Raw genomic sequence first — 9620 nt, 5'->3', positions numbered from 1 at the left:
TCAACCCTTTTGCAAGAGAAGGACAGGAGAACCCAACACAAAATCAACCAAAAAATCAACCCACAATTCCTAAATTTTCATCACATTCCGTACCAACCAAGGAGAACCTACCAAATGGTACTCCCACACCACAACATTTGACCAGTACTTTCATTGTAAAATCCGCATTTATCCAATTAGTCGAAAGAAGCCAATTTGGGGGGATGCCTAGTGAAGACCCTCATTCTCATATGGAGACTTTTTGTGACTATTTTGATGCGATTTCTCAAACCAGAGTTACTCAAGACCAAATTCGATGGGTCTTATTTCCTTTTTATTTGATTGGTTCCGCGAAACATTGGTTAAAGAGCCTTGATAAGGCTACTCTTGGTGTTGACTCTTGGAAGAAATTGGAACTTGCTTTCTACAAGAAATTCAATCCTCTGGAAAAGTCTAACATGTTGAGAGCCCAAATCACTGGGTTCAAACAAAGGGATGAAGAATCTTTGTATGAAGCATGGGAGAGATTCAAGGATACTTGCCGATCTTGTCCACATCATGGACTTAGCGAGTTGTTCCTTGTACAACAATTTTAGAATGGTCTGTCTAAAGACTCCCGAAAAATTCTCAATATGGGATCAAATGGTATGTTTACCGAAGTTGATGATAATCAAACATGGAACAAGATTGAGGAAATGGCGGTTCATACCTCACAATATAGTAGACCTCGTAAGGCTACTAGAGGAGGAAAGCATGAAGTGGACTCTATTACTCAATTTGGTGCTCAACTTTGTGCTCATATTGATACCATTAATTTGAAGTTTGAGAAGGCTATGGATAAGCTTGAAGAAGCCTCCAAATCACCTAAGCAACATGTGAATGCCATGGTGGCATCTTCATCAATTCCAAGTGGAGAATGTGAGAGTTGTGGAACTTTGGGACATGACCAAAGTGAATGTAGGGGAACAAGTGAACAAGTGAATGCTTTCCAAGCATACAAGAGTGGTACCCCTTATTCCAACTATTACAATGAAAACACCAAATTCCATCCCAACCTCTCATACAAAAGACAAAATGTTCAAAACCCTCAAACAACATACACCCCACCCCCAATGAGAAACCAATCTCAAAGACCCTTTTCAATCAAAACCAAAGTTATCAAAACCAAACTCCATACAATCAAATAAATGACCAAGGTTTTGATGTTCAAAAAGCAGTCCTCCAAATGCAAAAGAACCAACAAGAGTTTTTCACTCAAATACAAAAGGATAGCCAAGCAAAAGACATCACCATTAATAACATACTAGCTCACGCAAAGATGTTAGAGACCCAAATGTCTCAATTGGCATCTTCAAGTTCACAAAGACAAAAGGGGCAATTACCACCTCAAGGTAATCCCCCAAGAAAAGAATCGGTAAGTGCCATCCATTTGAGGAGTGGTACAACGTATGAACGGCCGAAGAGGCCCGTTGATGAAGATGTTGTGAATGCTAGTGACAAGGAAAGAGTTGTTGAAAACTATAAAGAAGAAGAACCCACCATTCAAGAAATTTCAAAGGAGAATGAAGAGAAGGCTAAAGAGAAAGAGCCTATTGTGATTCGGCTTCCATTTCCAAGTCGTCATGTAACACCCCGGTTTATGAAGGAGCCTTTAGCAAGACGTTCCCTAATAAACCGGACTGTTACCATCTCGGTTTCCCGAGGTAGTGAATAACAAAGTACAACGACACCAAAGTACTTTAAATTAAAACTTAACGATTACATGATTAATACAAATTATCCAACTAAACTTAATATAAGATAAATACAACTCGCAGCTGAAAATAAATTAAGTGATAAAATCCTCTATGTGGTCTAGACTTCTAGGTAGATTGGCCAAGTCCTCACGCATCCCATAGCTCCCAAGTCAACTAATCTTTAGTACCTGTCAAATCTGCTCCCCATTATGGTTCATCACAGGTGTTCACGAATACACAGGGTCAACCACGAGGTTGAGTAGGGAAAACAATGAAACAACAAAAATATGTCATGCATGCTCCTCCGTCACCTCCATCTCCACCTCAACTCATATATCATAACTCATATCTCATAACTCATAACCCGGACAACCCAGCCATACCGATCCCCGGTAGACTATATACATCGACCGTAGCCGATCCGCCACTCGCGCACCGAGGACACCAGGGCAAGTCTGCAGAACCCGCCTGGGCCTTATCACAACCTCATCATCACCACACCATATCACCTCAACATCCTCCACCTCCAATGCATATGAAATGCTCAACAGTAATCAATGCAACTTAATAGGTATACCAATGAATGAAATCATGCCAGCTATCAAAATGATGAGATAACATAGTCAACACAAACAGTTCAGTCCACCACACTCCAGTATATGAAACATAACATAATCACAACCACGAACAAGTCAACGATCACAGCTTGGTCACATGAAACACAACAATCAACACAATTTAACAACACCGGTAAGACAAGTGTATTTCCCTACCTCAGATCTGCAGTCAAATAGTCGGGTGCTCAGTAATATTTCCACAACAATTCGCCCTCTGAAAGGTAAATAAATGATAATTGATTACTTAACTATTCTCGTTCCCAAAATAGAAATTTACCAAAAATAGAAACTTTCCCGATATAGAAACTTTTCCATTTTAACAAACCGACTCGAAACCCGTCCCCAACTAATCAATTATTATTAATTATTATTTTATTTTAAATAACTCGGAACTTAAACAAAAACGATAATCAAAGGTTTAAACGAACAATACGATAAAGCGAATCAAACATTAGTAGAAGTAATTTAGCGACGACAACTAATTTGTTCACTAATAAACATACTAACACTTTATTTTGTAAATAACTAAACCCGACTTATGCACTAATATAAACACGTTACAACTATCCCAGCGGTTATCGTCCCGACTCAAATTACGAACTCGAAACAAGGCTTTGTAACCCGTTTCAAACCGGCCCCCAACTCCCCAACCCCTGACCGTATGCCGCCACCAACAGTGGCTGCCGCCACTGCCACCGTGGTCCCCCATCTGCCCTGGACCCTACTGACCCCCACCACCGTGGTCGACTCAGGCAGGCGAGTCTGACCACGGTCACCAACATCACCGGACGCAGACAACAACCCCGCAAACCCCTTTGACTACCCCTGTCGACAATACCCCCTGCCGCCATATCCACCGCCCAAAACCTGCCTAACCACCACCAATAGGAGCGACTCCAACCACCCATTACCAACACCCCGACACCAACCACCCTCATCGCCTCCCTAGGACACGCAATGCCCGCCAAAAGCCCGACAGAAAACAAAAACAGAAGGAGAGGTTGCACTCACCTTTCTTACCGCCACCACTGCCACCAGGGCCGCTCACAGACGTCGACAACCACCGTAGGGTCTTCCTTCTCGCGCCGTCAACCACCCACACGCACTCTCCCTCTCTCGATTTGTGTGAAGGTTGAGAAAGGTGTTGGAGAAGGAGGGTGGCGGGTTGAGGGAGTAGGTTGTGTAGAATTAGGGTAGATAGGTTAAAGTTTAGGTTAGATGGTAAATGGGTCATGGGTAATCGTGCCCGGGTAAAAGGGTAAATGTCATGGGTCAGCGTGGTTGGTAAAAGGACTAATTATCGTGACTTCGTCCGATTAAACCCGTCTCGACAAGCTTACGAATAACTCACTCCTACGATATTAACACGACCAAACAATTACTCGACTCAACTATTATCCCGACATAATAGTAACATAAAATACATAATAATAATATATATAATAATATCCGTTTACACGATTATATAAAATACGGGGTATTACAGTCTTCCCCCCTTAAAATGAACTTCGTCCCGAAGTTCGCTCATCTACCAAACAGATTTTCTAGTACAAGGATTCATGGACTCAAGCGGTTGAAACGGAATGTTACATTCTACCCTCCTAAAAAGAAAGTTACGTCCCGGAACTTACTTCATGCAAACCAATCACCACTCATAAAATCATGCAAACTATCAGAGCACCATAACAGAAGAAGACTTAATTACACAACATAGCGGACTCATTTGTGTGTGGGTACCACGCAACGAAACATCACTTGGTCAAAACTACGATCTACAACTTGATAAAAACCACAATCTATAAACAAGTGGGACATAAGCATTAAGATTTTACAATCCTACCCAACTAAAAACATGGTTACGTCCTCGTAACCTCTTCTCAACTTTCATATTCCTATGTAACAAAACACTGTCAACAACATGTAAAGTAAAAGAACACGTGATAAAAGATTGCGCGAGAAACATTAACGTCGAAAACAAGGTTTTGTTATGGGATTAAGCGATTGTCAACAAGTAACACTTATTACTTAGCTCATGCTTGACTTACAACACAACATTAAACTAAAAGAACAACAAGAAGGAGCCAAAGGTTTACACGGTTTCATAACAAAGCCGATCATGGTGTTACTAGCCCTAACCTAACGGTGCTTAGATCGCGCCTCCTCCGATTCTCGTGACTTCTATGTCATTCCCTTCCCGGTTCACCTCTTCCCGAAGTCCGGCATGGGTGGGTTCGGTCGTACTTTCGGCATCGGATACATTAGCGTAAAATTCGTGTCTCGGGTTGCACGATATAAAGTCGAAGGTATGTTCGGGCGGGTATTTGGCCCCGCCGCAGAATGGTGGGGTCACGGAATAGCCTCATGCGGTGGGTGGACAACTCTCTCATGTAGAAGCGCTTGCTTTGTCCTTTAGTATACCAGTCGGGATAGAATCGATAAGGGTATACGCTCTTAACTGAGTATTAGTTAAATACTCAGGGTGCCCATTATGGCCATACATGTCCATGGCAGTACAAAGTCTCTCACAATGTTCATTAAAGTCAGCATCAAGTGACATGTAGCAGTCTTGCGGGTGTACATTGTAGGGATCCATCCTACAAAATGGGAAGTTAACAAATTAAGACACAAGGGTGTTAAGACAAAGGATTCATCCTCGAGGTTTAAGTGTGCGAAAGTTATAAAACAAGTTTTCAGGGTAACTGTTGTAATACCAGGGTTTTGGTCAACTCAAGATCATCACAGCCCGCATTATTTACCAGAGAACGACCATTTTAGAAATATCAACCGCAAGAATACACGTAAATCAGCATACAATCTAACATTGACTCCACCGAATTCCTCTCCCAAGTCAAAACTATTACCAATTTCGAACAATTGAACCGCCCTACCACTAATAAATCACCAGGAGTATTAAAACATGCGGTACATAAGCACTACTTAACACCTTGAAACCATGGAAACATAACACGTAATCAAAACCCTTGACTCATCAGACATACAACACGAATTAGCCAATTTGTTTGATATAATTTCTGAATGATCCCTGATAACAACAACATTAATTCCATATCACACATGTGTTTGACATTTTAGCAACCATATCGTTCAATTGTGTCCAAAGACTTAGTACAACTCATTTTCAAACAAAACAAACGATATCACATAAAGAGTCTAAACATACATTTGCCATCATATACTTTGTAGAATTCTAGCTATGGTAAAAGATTAGCAACTTGGACAACTTCTCTGATTCGCACGACTTAAATACGTAGGCAACTCATAGGCTCAATTAAATGCAGCTATAACGACTATCATTAAAACCAATGCATATCATGTGAATCATCAAAGGATTATCCTATTATAATTGTCAACATAGTTTATCATAAAAATCTTTATTTTAATATAATTGATAGTAACGATTCGAGAATATAAATATGCCAACTGTCGTGTTATATCAAACAGTTTCCTTTATATCACGCCCATACGATTGTAGGAATCACTTTAGCATATTCGACATTGTAATAACGAACATATTCAATAAGAAATAACAACACTGTTTATTATCATGTTATAGGTTTAGGTTCAACTGAAATACTTTATTGCAATGAAAGTACTAAGCATAACTAGAGGCACACAAGATTCGCATAGAAGACATTGGAACTCAGATGACACCCTACACGTGTGAACATTTAGACACAATTATTATAATTATTCATGCGTGTATATTGGAACGATCAATTAACTTTTAACACCATCAACTTACCAAGATATGACAATATAGTTTTATATTTATATATATACCCGACCACTATGCAAATAGGATGCACACCCAGAGACATTACACCATGCCAAATGTATACAAAGTATGCAAACCACTAGACTCGTATAAACATTTTACCCTCGATTAAGAATCAAATTAAGCTATCCAATTTTATTCATGTTATCGTGCCAACAATGTTATCAACTAAGTTTTAAATTTTATCACTTGTTAAGGTATATAACTACTGAACATGCGTGCTACTATCATCATATAAAACATTATAATTTCACATTACTAAGGCTCATGAATTAATCAATCAATTGTATGAAAACTTAATATAGAACGCACATTTTACAAAAGTCGGGATTCACGTTGTAACTTTAAAAAATCACGAATAAACAGTCGTTCAAAGCGAAAACTTGAGTTACATTACTTTTCATAACATACAGAGAGTTAATAATTTGTGATAAAAGAAGGAGGTCGAAAGTTCAAGAATTCAATTTTTAAAGAATTTTACAACTCAGTTGGTCCAACAAGTATGTGACTGCAATTGGTCCGAAACTTGGGTCAGTTTGCAACGCTTACCATTTAATATGGAGACATCAAGAATTTTCGTGGCTTATCAATTTGAAAAGGTATGCGAACCCTCTAGTCGATGGAGTTGGAATTATACAAAAATCATTTACACAATTTAGATGAGGATTTTTACAAAATCGTTGGTCAAAACATCACTGCACAGGAACTTCCCGACCACAGCCCACTAAAACATTTATTACTCCTAATCCTTATATCCTATAAGCATGAAACCAACGCCAAATGAACACTAACTCACGAGGCTATCTCTCATAAAATTTCCATCCATAGAAAATTAACAGAAAAGAAATGACAGCAAGATCAATTACAGAGTAAAATCAAACAAACGGATTTCAACACTAAATCATTCATTTTCCATGTTCCAAACTCTTACAACCATACTATCGATACTAACTCATCCTAACTTAAATCTCACACTTTTGTATTTACGTAAACATCTATCCCATAGAAGTCCCCTCGCATCCTGACCTATCCCTTACATCTAGTCACGATTGTTACGACTAGAAACGAGCAAGTCAATAGAGTTTCTAATTACTATCACAATACTATACTAGCATGGCTTCGGGATCACATAACCGCATATCACTGGACATAATAGTACTATCAGCACATCATTCAACATCTATCTAGATAATTATCATCAATTTGCAATTATTTTCACGCTCACGATTACCACAATCCAACACTTCATTGATTATTAAACTGAACACGAAAAATTTATTCTCATCTCCACGACATCATATGGTTACGTCATCATTTATACAAAACACTTACTATAACGTTGTCCAGCAGAATGGTTAGAATATATGGGTCTCAAGGTATACATCAACCCGCTTATATCCAAGGTTTTCCTTCTAACTACCCCATTCACTCGTTTTCTCTTGGGTTGCCTGGTTCAAAACTGAGAGGGCAAAAGAGCACGCATTAAGGGCGCCTTCTTAACCGCACCGTGAGCTCCTAGCGATTTATTCCAGGGGTTCATTTTATTTAGACGCATCCTACGTTCTTTAGGTTCATTGGTTTAGGCCTGAGGATCGTTCGCTCTGATACCACTTTGTAACACCCCGGTTTATGAAGGAGCCTTTAGCAAGACGTTCCCTAATAAACCGGACTGTTACCATCTCGGTTTCCCGAGGTAGTGAATAACAAAGTACAACGACACCAAAGTACTTTAAATTAAAACTTAACGATTACATGATTAATACAAATTATCCAACTAAACTTAATATAAGATAAATACAACTCGCAGCTGAAAATAAATTAAGTGATAAAATCCTCTATGTGGTCTAGACTTCTAGGTAGATTGGCCAAGTCCTCACGCATCCCATAGCTCCCAAGTCAACTAATCTTTAGTACCTGTCAAATCTGCTCCCCATTATGGTTCATCACAGGTGTTCACGAATACACAGGGTCAACCACGAGGTTGAGTAGGGAAAACAATGAAACAACAAAAATATGTCATGCATGCTCCTCCGTCACCTCCATCTCCACCTCAACTCATATATCATAACTCATATCTCATAACTCATAACCCGGACAACCCAGCCATACCGATCCCCGGTAGACTATATACATCGACCGTAGCCGATCCATCACCTTGTTGAGGACACCAGGGCAAGTCTGCAGAACCCGCCCGGGCCTTATCACAACCTCATCATCACCACACCATATCACCTCAACATCCTCCACCTCCAATGCATATGAAATGCTCAACAAAGAATCAATGCAACTTAATAGGTATACCAATGAATGAAATCATGCCAGCTATCAAAATGATGAGATAACATAGTCAACACAAACAGTTCAGTCCACCACACTCCAGTATATGAAACATAACATAATCACAACCACGAACAAGTCAACGATCACAGCTTGGTCACATGAAACACAACAATCAACACAATTTAACAACACCGGTAAGACAAGTGTATTTCCCTACCTCGATCTGTGAGTCAAATAGTCGGGTGCTCAGTAATATTTCCACAACAATTCGCCCTCTGAAAGGTAAATAAATGATAATTGATTACTTAACTATTCTCGTTCCCAAAATAGAAATTTACCAAAAATAGAAACTTTCCCGATATAGAAACTTTTCCATTTTAACAAACCGACTCGAAACCCGTCCCCAACTAATCAATTATTATTAATTATTATTTTATTTTAAATAACTCGGAACTTAAACAAAAACGATAATCAAAGGTTTAAACGAACAATACGATAAAGCGAATCAAACATTAGTAGAAGTAATTTAGCGACGACAACTAATTTGTTCACTAATAAACATACTAACACTTTATTTTGTAAATAACTAAACCCGACTTATGCACTAATATAAACACGTTACAACTATCCCAGCGGTTATCGTCCCGACTCAAATTACGAACTCGAAACAAGGCTTTGTAACCCGTTTCAAACCGGCCCCCAACTCCCCAACCCCTGACCGTATGCCGCCACCAACAAAGGTGGCCGCCGCCACCGCCACCGTGGTCCCCCATCTGCCCTGGACCCTACTGACCCCCACCACCGTGGTCGACTCAGGCAGGCGAGTCTGACCACGGTCACCAACATCACCGGACGCAGACAACAACCCCGCAAACCCCTTTGACTACCCCTGTCGACAATACCCCCTGCCGCCATATCCACCGCCCAAAACCTGCCTAACCACCACCAATAGGAGCGACTCCAACCACCCATTACCAACACCCCGACACCAACCACCCTCATCGCCTCCCTAGGACACGCAACAGCCGCCAAAAGCCCGACAGGAAAACAAAAACAGAAGGGGAGGTTGCACTCACCTTTCTTACCGCCACCACTGCCACCAGGGCCGCTCACAGACGTCGACAACCACCGTAGGGTCTTCCTTGTTGCGCCGTCAACCACCCACACGCACTCTCCCTCTCTCGATTTGTGTGAAGGTTGAGAAAGGTGTTG

At 40.3% G+C, this 9620-nt stretch overlaps 1 non-coding gene across 1 annotated transcript; it reads right to left on the bottom strand.

The window, feature by feature from the left end:
- Positions 1-437: 437 nt before the first annotated feature.
- On the bottom strand, positions 438-544 carry LOC141644693 (small nucleolar RNA R71). The gene has a single exon (XR_012544304.1). It is a non-coding gene; the product is annotated as a small nucleolar RNA R71 (small nucleolar RNA).
- Positions 545-9620: the final 9076 nt, after the last annotated feature.

This window comes from Silene latifolia, chromosome 2 (genome assembly GCF_048544455.1).
Source record: "Silene latifolia isolate original U9 population chromosome 2, ASM4854445v1, whole genome shotgun sequence".
NCBI classification, from domain to species: Eukaryota; Viridiplantae; Streptophyta; class Magnoliopsida; order Caryophyllales; family Caryophyllaceae; genus Silene; species Silene latifolia.
This window is presented reverse-complemented; position numbering and strand designations above follow the sequence as displayed.